The following is an 18,856-nucleotide window of genomic DNA, read 5'->3' on the forward strand; positions in this document are numbered from 1 at the left end:
TGTTTCTCATCATTAGTTTTTTCTGAAAATTTCTTCCTAATCTCACCAGTTCATTATTCTAGAAAGTTTTTGGAGTAATTTTGTCAAGCTCATCCCTTTATCCCTTAAAAATTCCACTTGGATTGAGTTTAGGCCTGACTTCTACCACTTATTAGCTGCAAGACTTTGGGCCTCAGTTTCCTCATCTATAAATGAAAACATTATTATTCCTTTTCTTATAATGCTGTTAGGAGGATTAAATGAGTTAGTGTATGTCACACCAACCACAGTTCCTGACACATTATAATAGTGATAACTTTTATTATAAGAATGGATTCTTACTAATAGTAGCAAGAATATGGAGACAGTTTTGGCATGTAGAGTCACCAAGCAGGACAGTGGGGATCTCACTAACCTGCTGGACAAACAACATCTATAGCAATTAAGATGCCTCTTTTATATCTTCCATGTAAGTTTTATTTTTCCTATAGAATGCACTCTGTAGTTTGTTTCTTTTTCCTTGTTCGTTGAATATAACGTGTACATATGGATAAATTATTATGTAAGTGTTGAAACTTTAAAGACGGTTGCTAACACTGTTCTAGATTGTTTAGGAGAGAAGATTGAGCAGGGAGCAGAAAAAGTTAATGTATATATACCTAATATATTTTTCTAGAGCCAGGGAGATATTGAGAATGACATTTTTATGTTTTTTAATTCTTTGATTCAAAATTTATTGATTGTGTCACAAAAGAACTCTCCTCCCCTAAATTTCTGAAGATATTCATATCATTTAAGATCAGTTTATAGAGGTAGTAACAACAGTAATAGTCATAATAAGCTTGTAATTCAGACATTAATCTCTGTGCCTCTTTTCCACATGGCCATATTTCTCCTGTGTGTCTATGGAAAAAAAGGTGATTGACTCATGTCCATATCCGAGTCATTCTATGTTAAAGATACTTTTGACTTTTTACTATTCACTATTCACCATTTACTGGCCACTATTCAAAGTGCCACTGGTCACTCCGTGCAACTCCTGGAGTATTTTCTGTCTCAATTAAGAAGCTTCTATGTTTGCAAAGGCCACAGCATAGGAGTGAATGTATGGCAATACTTTATTTTTCCATCTTTTTATTCCTTATTATACTATTAAATGGGGTTGTAGAATATACCAAGCTTTCCAGGTTTGTAGAGAAGAAGAATATTTGCATCGCAAAAAATGCAAACCTCTTAGAATTTATATTAGGTGTCACTCTTTTACAAAAATCTGTGGCCACCTTGACATTGGGGAATTTCTCACTGCCCCCCTCTTTCCTGTCATTCTCCTCTCTTCCTCCTCTCATCTCATTTCTATGCTCCCCTACCTTCAAATTATTATTAATTTCTTTTGCAGCACACTTTAAACACACAAGAAGAATTATTCAGGTCCCACTCTTTGACCCTAACCAGCTTAAAAGGTATTTTTCTCAAAGGATATGGTTCTATTCCTATGAGGCACTCTAAGGCCAATTTCAGACTTACACTTATGTTGTAGATGTGAAAGAAAAAATGGATAAACAAAATGTAAAGGGAAGCTGAATTTTCTTCTCAGAAATGAGTTAAAATTCTGCTAGCTATAGGACAATACCGTTTTTTTTTTCGTTGTTGTTTTTTTTGCGGTACGTGGGCCTCTCACTGTTGTGGCCTCTCCCGTTGCGGAGCACAGGCTCCGGACGCGCAGGCTCAGCGGCCATGGCTCACGGGCCCAGCCGCTCTGCGGCATGTGGGATCTTCCTGTACCGGGGCAAGAACCCGCGTCCCCTGCATCGGCAGGCGGACTCTTAACCACTGCGCCACCAGGGAAGCCCGACAATACCGTTTTTTTTCAACATTTTATTTTGAAAATTTTCAGACGCAGAAAAGTTGAAGAGTATTACTTTTTTTGTCTCCTGTAACCATTTTTGTTTTTTCCAAGATCTTAAAGTAAGAATACGTTCTATATGTGATTTAATATGTGTTACAATGCTATTTACAGGTTGTTTATATCACCCTTGCAACTCAAATTTGTTAAAGTTTTTAATTAGCCAAGTTTTATAAATCCCATATATTGCTTTGTTTGTTCATTTGTTCAATCATTCATTCATTTGTTTATTCATTCATTCAAGAAAACTTTATTGAGCTTCACCCATATTCCAGGTGTTCTGCAAGGTGTTAGGCTGACAAAACTTAATAAGTAGAACCTCTGTTCTAGGAGGTTCCTTCAGTCCGGTGGAGAAGGGAGTTGTATTAAAGGATAGATGTCTACAGCGCTGCAAAATGTATAATAAAGGTACTCCCAGTGATGTAGTTTACATGGAATGCTTTGTTTTTGTTTTAAAATTAAATATTTGTTGACTAGAATTGACATTAGATATGCATCTCTTCCCATATAAGGGTCATACTACTGACCTACCACTAGTAAACTATGATTTATCTATAATCTCTTCTATTTTTTCCTTGGTACTGATGAGATACAATTTTAAGACAGATGACCAAGATTAAGGATTAAGGATCATTATCTAATTAGGCCAGATAGAACTGACTTTATGATGGTGGCCTCAGTACTTAGTGACACTTATTCATTTTGACCCACTAATTCAGACTTTGCTTTTCTACCCAGGGCTAAAAGTCTTGTTCTGTCCATCATTGCAACATGACTCTTATTTTCAATCCTCCCCCTTCTTTTTCTTTTTAATCTGTGCAATAAAAGTATCTTTTGGGAATGTTCTTATGAACAATCTTAAACTGTCCCAACATTTCTTCCTGTTTAGCCTCACATAATATAAAAACATTAATGATGCCTGAGAAAGGACTTGGCAAAAGTATACTTGGGATAGGGGTAAATGGTTTTGAATTTAGTTGACTTTCTTTTCAAAATTAAAAAAGTATCACCCTTCATGTACATGTGGAAGTATTCATTTGCCAAGTCAACAATCTCTGATCAAAGTACACTGTAACCCTAAAATTAATGAAATTTTATGCTCCAGGGCAATAGGTATCACGGATTTCCACAGTCATAAGAAGTACATGTACTGTGTACTTGTAGAAGACACTTTACTAGGCACCTGGGGGACAGTGGACAAAATTAACTCAATGGGTCTATAAACCACACTGTTAGAGAAAAAACTATCTCCAATCTAACCCCAGTACCTCCTCCTGCTACACACACACACAGGCACACACACCTTTCATAAGCCACATTTTAAATTTAGGTATTTATATTTATTTTGTTTAATTTCATTTTTAGCTTTTTGATGGAAGTACAGGAAGTTTAAGGCACTGCATTACATGGGATATTACATTAAATAGTGGCAATATTATTTGCTTTGGCTAATATTGTTCACATGCCTGTCCCCCACCAGCCTGTGAAGTCTTCACAAGCAGAAACTACACCATATGTTTTATTTTCACTTTTCACCCTCAAGTAGAGTGTATGGCACATAGTGGGCACAAAATACATGTTTAATTAGTGCACAAAGATCAGAGCAGATGAATTTTCTCGCAGAATGAGACATTAGTATAAAAGTCTTCAGAATATATCTCTAAATAATTTAACATTAAAACCAACTGTGTAAAAATCATAGGATGATATTATTCAGTATCTCTTACAAATCATTTGTAATTAAATCCTTGTTTTTTTCCATGCCTTTCTCAGGCTATGGAAAACAAGAATTTTTAAAATTGTATTTTATTTATTATTTATTCTTTAAATAATTACTTGCATTCGTATTTGATACTTGAACTAGGGAACCTTTAAGAACTGTGTAGTTTTTTTGGTTTTTTGTTTTCTTTTTTAAACACAGGGTATTCAGGAGAATAATGTATGGGAACTACATATAGTGCAAGTAGGCTTTATGAATTGATAGCTTTATTGGTTACAAGTTATTTTCCACTTCAAGCAAATGGTTGCACATATTTATGGACATTTGGAAACAGGCGATTGAATGGACTACGTAAATTTTAAATAGACTCTTAAACCAAATGTATTGAGAGTTCTGGGTGTAAATTAGAAGAGCAAATTTGCTATATTAGTAAACAAGTTAGGAGGAATCATCAGGATGTGTTGGATTTAACTCATAAGCGCAGATTCTTATGCCTAGATGAGGCCTGAGCTAGAACTAGATATTGGGAGACAATATGGTGTAGGGATTAAGCACATGATCTCTAAACCAGACAGGCTGGATTCAAATCTCATTACTGCTGTGCTGTGTGATCTTCGGCAAATCACTTAACCTCTCTGTTTCTTCACTGGGAAAATGAAACTAAAAACAATCCCTACCTCATAGAGTCATTATTAGGATTTAATGAGTTAATAAATGCAAAGTACTTAGAGGAGTTCCTGGCACATAGTAAGGACTTAAGCATTAGCTATCATAATCATTATTATGTTAACCAGTTCAATTCCTTCCTTTCAAATTTAATTTAATTTATTATATGAAGCTGAGTATGGCTACATGACTTGCCCAGGCTACACAAACTACTCGTGGTGACAGTAGGACCAAAATCGGTTCTTAACTCCTACTTTAGGATGTTTCTACAGGATGAAATTGCCCCATGGCATATCAACATATGAAACAATTTAATTTAATAACTTCAGAGTCTGATAGTCAGTTAGGATTATTGTTTCATGTGGTGCTATGGTTAATTTAATAGGTGGATCACCAGTTCTAGCAGGGAAAGTGTATCTTGAACTCCAGAAAGTACTAAGAATATGTCACTTACTGTGCTTGGAATCTAGTAAAGTATGCAGATATGGAGAAAGTGTTGGGATGTTGTGCATTTTTCACTAAGCCAAAATATTTGTTTTTCTTTTTAAAATTCAACTAACTGGTTCTTCTTTAGAAAACGTGAATAGCCCTCATGGCCCTTTACATTCCTTTTGACTCCTGCTGGTAGAAATCAAATACTGTCTTCTTATTCTTGCATTAAAGCAAACTAGACAAAACAAAAATACCTAGAACCCTATTTTTAAAAGTCAGGACATACTAATATATAATTCAAATCAGTCTGTCAAACTGTGCAGCTTGTGTGCTTTTTTAAGTGGCATTTTTCTTCATACATTTGAACAAAGCTTCAGAGAAACAATAGGGCAATAGTAGAAAAACAGAACTGTCTGAGCAGTAAGGGGTGAGATGCATGCTGGTACCTTAGGCACACTAAGTGAGTCTTAGAAAGGTTTTTCTCAAGACATGTGACCAAAAGTAGGGGTCTGTAACCTCCCCTTTCACGTGTGTCTGCCCCCTCTTTATTAAGCAACCACCCCTGAGAAGGGTATAACACTACTGCAGTACCAGAGAATTAGAATTGGTGGTTTACAGTGAGAGTGGAGGGTCTGGAGTCTTGGTTTCTTGCTAGAATTTTCCCAGGACAGTGTGCATGTGTGGCCAGACATCACGTTTTAATTTCTGTGCTATGGGTTATTTTCTCTTATAATAGCTAAAACAATATTGATCTCGGTTCTGAACATAACCCAAGATTTAACTGACATTCTAAAAGATTTTTGTGAATCAGATGAAGATACAGTTAATCTATAAGTTGTATATTGAAGTAATTAAGTTATTCATTTTATTAATTGAAAACTGACTTTTAAACAAAGGAATTGATACTTATATACTGAAGTAGTTTTGTTTATGCAAAGGAACACATCCTAAATTTTGAAGCATGGCCAAACACTAAACCATGTAAAAAGGATGATTTTACAATGAATGTACTTAATTATTGGTGCCCAAATGCAGGGTTTGAATGGGTCAGAATCAGTCATTTTTTCATTTTTATGTAAATTTTCTTTAGAATATTTAACCTGTATTGTAATGTTTCTAAGTCCCATCTAAATGACACACAGCCAAACTGTATAGAAATATTTTAAGGAAGGTGGCTGTCTAGGTAGACAGGCAGAGTCTAGTTTAAAAAAATTGGGGGACAAGGAGAAGGGCTTGAAACTAGTTCTGTTTTCTGATCTTTGTAATTCCATAGCTGCAAATGTATCACTTATGAAATAAGAAAAGGCATGGGGGAAGGGGTGGGGAAACACGTGATGGGGTAAGGAGTGCAATATCAGCATTATTTTGGTTCTAGCATGTAGACAAAAAAACGGTTAGAGGCATTAGACAAAGAAAAACAGTTTTTTTTTTCTTTTAAGGAAGCATTGATTATTTTTATTTTTTCCTCCTAATAAAAGAACAAGGGAGTTCTGCTGTGGTTTCAGATCCATATTCTATGAAATCTTGTCCTGCTTGTGATGGAAGCTCCTTGTGGGATTTATTTCTATTGTTGTAACACTATGTACTATATGCATTGCACCTGTTCACACAGAGTACATTGCATTGTGGTGTTTTTTTACAGAGATGCTTCAAATAAGAAACCAATCTGCCCTCTTCTAGAGTACCAATCTATTAGTTACTTAATTAAACTTAATTCTGCTTTTGTCTGCAATGTTGCTTATGGTCTTGATTTATTTACTGAGCAATGATTTCTTCTTTGCAGTTATCAGTTTTGTCTGAGATCAGTTTTCCTATTGTATGGAGTCTGTTTTTTTCAGAGCCTCCTTTAAGACTGCTCTGACTTTAAAATCATTACTAGGTTTTTGTCAGAGCAGATTTGTTGACACTCTTTTCACATTAAAAAATAAATTTAAAAGATTGCACAAATAAGCTATGTATTTCAATATTTCCTGCTAATATGCAAAAAATGTATTTATGATAATTACATGTACTGTGTGCCAGAACTGAAACAATACATTCCTCATAATGGAGCATAAATAAAGAAGGTGGAGCCAGCTGCTCTTAAACTGTTTATCTGCAAGCAGTAATGATATAGAGAATATACCTTTTTCACTCTGTTAGTCTGGCAATACTGAACCTGTTGCTGCATTAGACGAGTTGCATTTTGCTGGATAGGGGAAGGAAGGCTGTCTGCTGTCTGGTAGGAGGGCTTTGTCTGTGCCTTTCTCTCTCTGTTTCCTTCTGTTTTTCTTTCTCTCTCTCTCTCCTCTTCTCTCTCTCTCTCTCTCTCTCACTCGCTTGCTCTGTCTCTGTCTCTCTCTCCCTCTCTGCCCCCCACCCCGTGCCTTGCTCTCTCTCTCTCTTCCCGTCTCTGTGGTTTGTAAGGTAGGTTGCAGTGTGTGTATATACACAACATCAAGAGCAGGAAAATGGACTCATTAGGGAGGCAGGCAGTCATTACCACTCACACTGTACTTCCAGGGAGACACCGATTATGAGAAGAGAAACTCAGCGCTGGGGAAGAAGGTAGGGCAGACAACTTTCAAAAAAAAAAATCCTGCTTCCTCAATCCCCCCTCTACCTATCATCTCCTTTAGCCCCCAGTGCTTTTATTCTTTCTCCCTTGAATTTTAATTTCTAGATTTAAGTTTGACAGAGGTATTGCTAGCTTAAAATTTAGAACATCTATAGGAGGCCTATCCTCTACTAATTTTCTTCCTACTTATTTAAGGGTGTGCCCTTGTGATTTAGTTTAATTACTTTAAAAATAATTACAAACCTATTTTTCTTACTAAAGTCCCAAATAAATCAGTATCTTTCACTCTTTTAAAACAGACCCCTCGTATGTTTGTCAGTCTCTTTGCTTTTCTTGTCTGTTTATGCAGTTCCATCTGTCTGTCTATATATCATGTTGTCCTTATTTATTGCTAACTGGGTTTTGTTAGTAATGTGCCAATGAGTTTTAGCTGCAGTGACAGCGTGGGTATTACTAAAGTGAGACTCTTGTTCTTTGTTTTACATTGAAGTTTAAAGTCCATATTTACAGTTTAAATCCTCGAAGCAGGTTGAATACTTTTTGCCAGTATGTTTTTTGGATGGCATTGACCATAAGGTGAGGGGTTGTCACTGAGGGTGGGTAAAAATCTAATAATTATTTTTATTATTACATACTCTTCTATACTACATGTGGGGGGTATTCTGAAAGGAATAAGCTTGTAACTTGTATTTTGCAGATGGACTTTTACATTTGTAGGGATATCACGGTGGTTAGTAAGATTGCAAACTTTCTTAACAAGCAGTTTTTATCCTAGGACAGTTTCCTTTCAGTATGTAACTGTTTATTTATGCTTGGGGAGGGAGAAGTGGGGGGCTGGCCGTCTTTTTACAAAGTGGAAGCTATGAAGTGTATCAGGCCATCTTATGCAACAACTGTAAGTATTCATTTAACATTTCGAGAACTATAAATAATGCACTTGTTATTTCAAACATAGTTTTGAGGTGCTTTCTTTTTCCTTTATTATTTATTTTTCTTTTTTATGTTGGGGAAAAAAAGTTGCATTCACAACTAGGTGACATTGTTGAAGAGTTTTCCCAGAACAGTGTTCTTCAAAATTCAAAGAAGTAGTTAAATAGGTCCATTTGAAATGGTCTCCTTAGTGGAGTTTTATTTGGATTTGTCCAAAAGTAAAACTGTTGTTCCTTTGATAAAAATTAAGTCAGGTGGTAAGATACGCAAATGTTTTCAGCATACACATTAAGCAGTGATAGAAAATGGATGCTAATCTATAGAGATCTTTGATAATAACAGTCACCTTTTTAATAATAAATTATTTATTTAATAGAAGTGGCAGACTTTCTTTATTTTCTTTCTTTCTTTTTTTAAATTCCATTAGGCCTCTCTGACAACACAAAGAAGTCCATAAAGCAATATTCTTAACCCACCTGGGACGCCAGAGCAGATTCCCAAACACATTCTCAAGGTTCAAACCTAGTAAAATGTTTATTAAAAATCCATTATTCCAAGAGGGTGGTGAACTTTTGCTGCTAAAAGTCTTTTTTTCCTTTCTTTTAAAAAATTTATTCAGAGACTTTTAATTTGCTTATATTACCTAAACTTCTAATTTACTTATATTACCTAAACAGGAAGGCCAGCTTTGACCAAGATTAGTACAGATGCTAAGTATACTCAGTCAGGGCCTGTCAGGGATTTTTTTAACCCTGAAGGTCTAAAGGGGAACTGTGGGGGGAATCTGTTGAAAGTGTATGTTCATATGGTATGCAATATATGGTGTTTCAAATGTGATTTTCTCCATTTCATACTCTTGACCCAAATATTTGTTTTAAAACTAATATGTCAAAATTGTGCATGTCTCATGCACCTGTCATTTTCTATATTAATATTATGAGAACTACCTAAAATTCTACCCTTTTTCAAAAGAAATCTTTAATATATCTCTTGACCAATAATTTTTTTTTCTGTACACATGTATGTGAGGAGATATCTGTGTGCATTTATATATGTTTATGTACATATTCTCATACATGTGTGGATAAAAAAAATCACAGATTCCTTGCGGATATGACATCTTAAAATTTCATGTTAAGCATGTTTATGTTAATTAGAAGCAAACAAAAAACAGGTTTTTAAGAGAAGATGAAAATTTCCTTTAACCTTCTAGAAAGAATAAAAGAGTAAATAAACATTTAGTCATTTTTATGGTTGGCTTGATTTTTAGAATGTGTATATGTTTTCTTTTGCATTATAATTCTTAGCCTTCAGTAGATTTAAAATATTTTTAGTATGAAAAATAATCTTAGCCTTTTCTGGGAGGGACTGTCACAATCTAAATACAGCAGGACATTATAAAATGTGCATAAGTAAACTCAAAACCAGTGTATTCTGCTATATAGGGATTTGGAAATCTGAAAGGCTTGCATCACAGGAGGGCTATAGAGTGCCAGAAGAATTCATTAACCAGCCTTGCTGGTTATGGTGGGCTTTTCCTATCAGCACATGAAATCTGCCTATTGAAAGCCCTGGAGTCTTGGTCAGGTCACAGTGTGTTTCGTTTTAATGTTGGAGCAGACAGTTATCTAACACACCCACATGAGGAAGTGCTCTAAAGCAGTTATTTCATGCTTTGCCATGCCCTGTAGCTAAAACAGTTTGGTACTGAGTGACATGTGTGTGCTTTTAAACTCCTATCCGATGAAAATCAGCTATGGCTCCTTGAAAAGGACCAAAACAGTGGAATGCAAGACAGTGTAATTCAAATGCTAAGCACATGCTGGTTTAAACTTTTTTTCTTTAAGGGGAAAATCACTATGATTATTTTTAATGTAAAGACTATATAGTAATTTCTTGGATTTTACTCATTAAGATTTCAAAACTTGTGGATAGTTTCCTTCTTCATAATTTTTCTCCAGAAGCCTACATTCATCAAAAGGATAGCAGCTGCATACTTTCCCCTGAAATGTGAACAAATAAATGGTATTCCTGTTTATTTATCTATTTTTGAATTTTAATGATTAGTCCTTGTGCTAATTAACAAATTCCCGTATTCATAAAATCTGGCACTTTATAAATATCCAATTGTGTGATTATCTACACATGTTCTGGCTTTCTATAAATATAGAAATTATCAGTGGATGTGTTCATGAACTTGCCCAAGCTTGAGTAGCAGCTAGTCATGCTGCCACATAGGAGCCAAGTTTGGACCCTGAGCAAATGCGTTGCCACAGGGTCTGGCAAGGTGTGTGGAAGCAGCATCTGGCTGACGGCTAACTAGTGATCCTTGCCGGCAAAGGAAGGACTGATGTTGACATTCTTTGAATGCCACTAGTTCCAGCCTTTTTTCAGTCCCAAGGGTGCCTTCCTTAGGTCTAAAAGTTGATAATGGATACTAGAGCTGACTTGTCTTGGAGGCCACTTTAGAACTATATTTTAACAAACTACATTTTTCAATGGAAAATACACTTTATTAAACTTTTACGAAAAAATAAACTAGTACGTTCATTCTAAGGTCCTTAGCCAGTGAGAATCTAATAAGCATGAAAAGTTGCATAGTGCTGAAAAGAAAACCTAAATATTTCCATTTACATGGCCATGTGACTATCGCAAGCACATAGAAATCATACATTGCTTACATAGTAATAGTTCACCCTACATCAAGAACAATAAACACTAGCAGTTGAACAAATGTGTACATGCAAAAGTTATTCTTAAATTAGAAGTCAACCCTTTTATATATTTTTTTCATGTTGTATAAGCCATTTCAGTTAGCTTATGCAATCACTAGGTATTATTTACAGTGTTACTACAGTCAGCATTGGCCATTTGATTCTTTGCTCCAAACTTTCAAATCACATATACAATTCCTAGGTTATCTGGCAAAACCAGAAATTTGCAATTTTCTTGAAAACCTATGTTTCATGCATTTCCATTGCTTAAGTAATTTCTAGCATTTTGCAGAATCCTCAGGGATTATAGCAATGCCAAATAACTAACAAAATCCTTTTAATTCTTTACCAAAAACCCAAGGGCAATATCTATATCCTAGAATTTCTAGAGAAAGCCTGAATTCATATGTTTTCCTGTAACATAGATATTATACATTTAATCATCAAATAACATTGATGCCAATTATGTTTAATGTATCAAAATATATTCCTTGAGCTCTTATTACTTCTAATTTCAACATAGGCAATCTTTTGAGATTGTGGGAAGAAATAATGCCATCTATTATTACTATCGTGTATCTGTAACCACTACGGCAGATGTTGGAAACAACATTCAAGGGTCTATAAGAAAAAAGGGCTTTTCTGCCACTCTAGCTGTTCAACTGTAATAATGAATAAGTGGCCTGCTATTTCTGCACTAAACTGTGGAAAAATTATGCTTGACTTTGGCTTCATAACCTCTCTTCTACTCCAGGATCAAGCCTTTTTGTGATTCTACAGTTCACTTGAAAGTAATCAGCTTGAGGACGTGGACCTTGCCTTTCTGGAATCTTTTCACACTCAAATGAAACTTCACCTCGGGGTGTTCTGTAGTTCAGTTAACCAAAGCAACCCTTATATAACTGCTTTAACTTTGGGAAAGTTAGTTGCTGACTTCCAAGTGAGTATACTGATATAGGAACAAGGGCTGAATTCATTGATCCATCTAGTTAGCAGATGGAAACTGCAGATATTATTACTCATTTCTGAATATTAAGTCTTAACCTTTGAAACTTTGATGGGGAAGGTGGTAATTATAGCATAATGTGTTTATCTTCTTGATAGTAAAAGTAATTTTGCCACTGCATAATTCTGTCATTAGGTATGATGAATTTAACATACATATTACACATTATGCATTTAAAATGTTAAGAATTTATCTGAAAGCTTTTCATATTAAATAACTAATGTAAGGATTTGCATTCAACAAATATAAAACTATTTAATGGAGCTTGGGGTTTTTGGAAATTAAAAAGATGTCCAATAAATTTAAACTAAAAATGGTAATAATTATTAATCTTATACATAATAGTATTATTTTGTTTTTTAGAAATTTGTCATCTAAACTTTTTCTTAAACCGTGTTTGAATTTAAATTATTTAAAATTTAATTCTCTCTAATGCTCAGAAGGCTTTAGTTTTTTACTAAATGAGCCTGGATATTTGCTATTTTTTCCTTCCCTTTCAGAAATGTTCTGTGAATTACTGTTGTAATCAAATTATGATTTGTTGTTGGCAAATTCCTTTTATAGTATGAGCTTCTTTCCAGTAAATGAAATGCAAGTAGGAGAAAATTAAAGTAATATTGTCAGTTTGCTCAGGTACCAAATTAAAAACTTAGTAAAAAACAAAACAAAACAAAATCTATTACTAGCAGAAAACTATGAATGTCCTAGGCTATGTAGTTTTTCTGGTAGATAGTATGTATGTATATAAAAACTGTATGGTTATTATTATAAACAAACAAAACCCCTTTATTTAGACACCAAGACATTTAAACAGTGAGAATATGGTCCTTTCTTTTATTGTTTAAATAGGAACTAGGTAATATAGTCTCAGGGGTGGCTTTATACTGTTGGGTTTGTTGTTATTTTGGTTATTGTTGTTTTTAAAAACTGGACATACTAAAATTCTTTTTGGCCCAGTAAATGTACTTTGGGTTTAAACATATTTACTAATATTTTCATCTTCTTAGTTGTTTGCACTTATCACCCAGCTTTAGATTGGGCAAGAAGAGTTGGAATAGTTCTTACTTTTTCTAGTTCCACAAATCAACAAAGATCTTTATCCCTTTACCTTATTTCTAGATGGGAGGAGAATAGAGATGATTAAGAAGCAAATGGAGATAAGAATATAAGTAAAGCAGAGGGTGGAGAGAGTGGGGGCTTTTGAAGCTTCTAAATGTGTAAGTCTAATGAAGGAAAAAGACTTTCTCCCCAACCCTCAATAAAAGCCATCTAATCTGTTCGGCACAGCATTCTCTTCTCCCTATGACTGTTTAGAACAGATCTACCTAAATTCTCCCTCCACTCCAAGACAGAATCCAGTGGTACTGCCAAGAGAAGATCATAGGAGAGAAAGTCATAACGAATCACATTTCTAATACATTCACTGCCAGGTTTTCTTCATACCTTTTTCCTTTTAAGCCTTGGTTTGAAGTTGTGAGCAGATTTTCATAGTTGGTGGACGGCTTTCATTTGTTTTGATGAGAAGCCTTCCCAGCATGCCACAGAACAGCATCATGATTTTAATTAAAATGGATGAAATGATCGACTGAAAAGTTTGTCTGTGTGTGTGTATGCATGTGCATGTGTGTTTTCTCTCTTAAAATAAAGTTAAATACTTTATATATGAAACAAAACAAAAACAACTCTAAACTTCCTATCAGTCTGAAAGGATTCAGATTTCTTTTTAGAGTGGCTTTCTGAAACCATTTTTGTATAGTGGTTTTGACCAGCACGTTCTATTCCATTCCCTGCCCACTTGCTGCTTTGCTTTTTAAATGTTAAATGAATGTGAATAATTCCTTAGTTTAAAAAAGAGCATGTTCTTATAATAAGCTCAGAATATACCCATGAATATAAAGATGTGCTAGGACTTACAAACAATCCTATCAACTTAGCATGAAAATACATGAATGAAAGTTTTAGAAACGAATTTTTTTCCTAGTATGTTGAGAGAAACCCTATGGTGTGGTAAACAAACCAAACCAAACCAACCAGCCAGCCAACCAAACAAAAAACAGTGCCTTGGAGAATAGGAGGCATTAACTAATGCCTAAAAGGATTTAAAGTGGTTAAATTTGGAGGCCTAGTCCTAACTGACTATATGACTTCGAATAAATCATAATCTCTCTGTTCCTCAGTTTCCTTGCCTGTAAAATGAAGGGAAAATCTCTTTTTTAGATTTTATCTTAAAGATTGTGTGCTTTTATTATAAATAGCTATATATATATATATATATATATATATATATATATGTAATTCTGTTTGCATTTTCTACCTATAAATCACAAATGTATGGAGAAAAGTTTAGGTTGGTAATGATGGAAGAATAAAGGGAATTTAGGTGATCTGAGAGACCACACACGTACTTTAATTTTTTGGTTGTTGTTGTCCTCAGTATATATCACAGTATATTATTTGGTCTATTTAATAATTCAATGAATGCAATAAACCAAAAGTTGTCATTTGTCAGACAAAGTGACATAATTGCCTATGGGTGGTTTGATAAAAGGGCTACTTTTTTTTTTTTTAATCTGTGCATTATTTAATTTATTTTTTTGAACACTATTTTTTTAAATTTAAGTTTAGTTAACTTACAATATTATATTATCAATAGTTTCAGGTGTACAACATAGTGATTCAATCTTTTATAGAATAAAGACCTATTAAAAATAAATAAATAAAATAAAATAATGCACAGGGCTTCCTTGGCGGTCCAGTGGTTAGGACTCCGCAATTCCACTTCAGGGGGTGCTGGTTCAATCCCTGGTCAGGGAACTAAGATCCTACATGCCACGCTGTGCAGCCAGAGAAAAAAAAATTTAAAAAAGGACAGTATGGGAAAAGAATCTGAAAAAGAGTGGATACATGTATATGTATAACTGATTCACTTTGCTGTACAGCAGAAAGTAACACAACATTGTAAATCAACTATACTCCGATAAAAAAGGGCTACTTTTAACTGAATGCAGCACAACATGGTTACTAAGGCTCCATTCCTCCCCACTGGCCACTAGGTGGAGAGGTGGTCCATGCCCATGGCCTTGCCCATAGTAAACAGCTCACTTCCAACTTTCTATTGGCAAAGCTGTGCTATATGTGTTTGGACGAGTTTGTGAACACACACACGACATTTTGCAGAAACCATCAGAGAATATGTTCTCTTCTATACAGGCATGATGTGATAGTCGTGAAATGCAAAATGATTTGCTCCTTCTGTGGCCACTATTAATGCTGGTAGACCTAGGAGAAGGCCAGTATTACAACTCTGGTTTTAGTCGTTGCAATAGGGTCTCTTGCCTCTTTCCAATTTGTCCAGTTTGAAAGGGTCCTGAAATGAATGTCAGCGCGACAGTGCCACCTTGTGTCCCTATTGCTGTGAGAGTACCTGATGCATGACACAGTGAAAAGGAAAGAACAGGATATTTGCAAAAATTGGGCACATTGTTTCAAGCTCTGATTTTGCAGTAGCTGCACGAAAATCTATGTTTTAGTGTATTTGGCAATTCTTACTACCCAAAGAGAAGTTAAGATGTGTTCACTTTACCCCTTCTCTCATTCCAGTGTATATTAAAAATACTTTAAGAATTCCAGGCACAAACAGGGATGCATTCAATTTAGAGAGGGGGATGAAGAAGACAGGGGTTGTTGGAGATATTCACCTAATTCTTACCACTTGTAAAGTCTCAGCCCAATCATTTCAGACAGTGAGGTGATCCTTCCAACACATTCTCAGAGCAACTTTTATAGGCATACCTTGGTAACAGCACTTTTCACATTGTACTGCCATTGTTTGTAAGCATATCTTTCAACTGAACCATGAGTTCCTTCAGGATAGTGTTTGTGTCTTATTCATCCTTCTGCATCTAGAACTTTCTTTGGCATTCAGCCCAGAGACACTCAGATGTTTGAGGTCTAAATAAATGATTATGTCTGGCTTGTTTATAACTTAGTTGTTTTATATTTATTGTTTATTTTTAAAATTTTAAATAATTTTAGAGCTTTTTCTCTTTGGAAAAATACCTTCTGATACCACCTACTTTCCAAACATCCCTTTATAAATTTACTTTCTCTCACATTAAAAATGATTGTTTCTCTTTTTGATTTTGAAAACAATACTGCCTTTTCACGAGTGTATTTTGTAGTTGACTTTGGGGTAAAGATAGTTAATCTCTAGTTCTACCTTTACAGCAAATTTGCTGTGTTATCCTGGGTAGGATGCTTAACTTTTCTAGGTTTGTTTCCCATGCATAAAATGAGCAGGCTGGACTACTTGATTTTAAGGTACTTTTTATTCAGGGTTTTTAATAGGGATTAGACACGTACTAGTGTTACTCTAGTTGTGTATTTGGTTTAACAGTTTTTAACGTGCCATGATTGTTGAAAATTAAATTGCTAGCCTTTGAAAGTACTGTTTGCTATTTCATGTTTTAGAAGAGGGAACTGAGACACAAGGGCTTTTCTTATACAGGGCAGAACTGCAAATGGGCAGTGTAAATAGTATTATAACTGATGGACAGTCCAATTTTTTGTCAATATTTTTGCTTGATTTTGGCTAATTGAGCTCCACTTTCCTTCTAACCTTTAAATATAAAATAAATAAATTACAATAAATTTAAATACCACAATGAACTATGCTTTGGTATAGGACTATAGAACTATGCTTTGGTATAGGACTATAGACTACTTGCAATTTAGAGACTCTTATGCTATTTAACATTTTTTTTTAACACTTAAAAATGAGTGCTTAGTTTTAAATTTCAGAATTTTTGCATGGAATTTACATCTGGGGTTTTCAGTCCATATATTATCTTAAAGAGCAAACTGTATGACTTTGGGCAATTTGCTTAGGCTGGTTAAGCTTGGTTTTCTTATTTGCAGAAAGGTGATAATAAATGTTACCCTTCCTGTCTACCTCACAGGGTTATTGTGAAGATTAAATTACAATGTATATGGAATTTCTTTATAAATAGTAAAGCACTATACCAGTTTAAGAACGTTTATTTATTTATTTATTTTTATTGCTCTAATTAAAGAAGGAATGGGTAATAGAAACCTAAATCAAAGCAAAACACACAGATTTGAAGAACACTGAAATTCCTAGCATTTCTTAGTTGGAGCGTTTCTCAGTGGTGTAGGCTCTTCAGAGATGATATGGTTACCCAGTTTTCTAAGTTTTGATTAAAAAAACCTGTAATAATAATAATAATAACAATAACAATAATAATGGTAATGCTTATGAGCCTAAAATTAATGTTTCCTTTAGATAAATTTTTTATGCATCATTCATATGTTCATTTTTTTAACTGAAGTTGATTTATGATACTGTATTAGTTTCAGGTATACAACATAGTGATTCACTATTTTTATAGATTATACTGCATTTAAAGTTGTTACAAAACAATGGCTATGTTTCCCTGTGCTGTACAATATATCCTTTGGTAAGTTCATTTTTGAGAGTGATATTTCTTAAAATAGAAGGTAAAAATTTTAAATAACCAAATATGATGAAAAAAATTTATAAACCTTTTTGGTATTGTAGTATTGGACTCTAGTCCAGTGGTTCTTAAACTTTAGTATACTTAAGAATTACCATGGGTGTTTGTTACAATTCAGATTTTGGAGCTCCATCCCTAACAGGGTTCCATCCTGGATTTCAGCTGGTCCACACGTGTTAGAAAACACTACTTGCCTTTGCTATTATACATCATATTGCACTAGGAGATTTTTAAATGCACAGATTTCTAGGTTCTACTCCCAGATATCCTAAATCAGAATCTTTGATATTCAGGCATCTGTATTTTACAAAAACTACTTCATAGATTCTAATAATATTGCAAGGTTTGAGATTCATTGCTCTTGTTTTTAGGGTATATTGTTAAAATATATTTATTGTTGCACCTGAATTCATTCTCATCATTCACATTATTCCTTCACTAAACATAATCTCACTTTACATAGAAGGGTAAGTTGGTACAGCTATGTAAGAGAAGTTTAGGCTTGAAAAACAGCAATTACCACTCTCGCTGTGTAACACCAAAATTAAGGAAAAGAGAAGTTACTGAGCACCTTTCACATAAATTGCTTAATTTAATCTTTATAACTCTGTTGTATACTCTATTTTCTGTGTATGCTACAGGCAAAAACCTGAAGCTTATAAACTGCCAGGTTCACATACCTGTTAAGTGTCAATGCCAGGATTCAGAGCCTATACTCTTTCTACTATATCATATTATTTTTTCCCTAATCCAATAAATCTTTACCAGGTTTCTATTATGTTAAGTGGTAATGTTTAGCTTTGAGGGCCACAAAGTGCTTCACTGATACGGTATAATAAGTATTGCTTACACTATGCAAAAGTAATTGAAATTTTTCCTTATCCTTCCATTAAGAAATAATTTTTAACTGGAGGTAGAATTCAAGTTTTCTAAATGGTAAGAAGGGGTTTAACTATAAATAATAATTGTAATTATTGAACTATTAAAAAATGTTTTCTATAGGATCTCTTTTAATCCCCATGCATTTGCTTTGACATCAAAGTTAGTGCTCTTAACCCCCAGTATATGCAATTTCTAACTCTGCTTTACAGTTAACCTGCAGAATCAGGCTGTCCCTCAATTTGGTAAGTACCAGCTACTAAATGCTAATTAAACTTTGTAGGAATTAAGTTCATTTTCTTTATAGGGAACAAACCATTTTGCCACACTTAATCAGTCCAGTAATTTTTTTTTTTTATGTCTTGTAAAGTTTGGTGTTAACTATGCATAAACCTTAGGGAAGTCAGTTGAAGTGAACAATCTTCTGTTTATATTTTTATTTGAAAGTTGAAACTCTTCGATGGAACAGACTATTTGAATGAAAATTTCCATCTTACCTTGTATGACATGCCATGAACACAACAATTTCATGGCCT

The 18,856-nt window shown here is 34.3% G+C and overlaps 1 protein-coding gene across 10 annotated transcripts in view; it reads left to right on the forward strand.

Annotated features, from left to right (window-relative positions):
- The window catches only part of ZBTB20 (zinc finger and BTB domain containing 20), an 821,511-nt gene that overhangs the window by 36,474 nt on the left and 766,181 nt on the right, over positions 1–18,856 (forward strand). For 2 of the 10 annotated variants that reach the window (XM_049709904.1, XM_049709906.1), the window contains exon 1: positions 6,058–7,247. The exons of the other annotated variants lie outside the window; for them this stretch is intronic. The gene's annotated coding sequence lies outside the window, so the exon portion shown is untranslated. Of the gene's footprint in view, positions 1–6,057; positions 7,248–18,856 lie in introns of those variants that run through there. 10 annotated transcript variants of the gene reach the window in all.

The sequence above is a fragment of the Orcinus orca genome, chromosome 5 (assembly GCF_937001465.1).
Source record: "Orcinus orca chromosome 5, mOrcOrc1.1, whole genome shotgun sequence".
In the NCBI taxonomy this organism is placed as follows: domain Eukaryota; kingdom Metazoa; phylum Chordata; class Mammalia; order Artiodactyla; family Delphinidae; genus Orcinus; species Orcinus orca.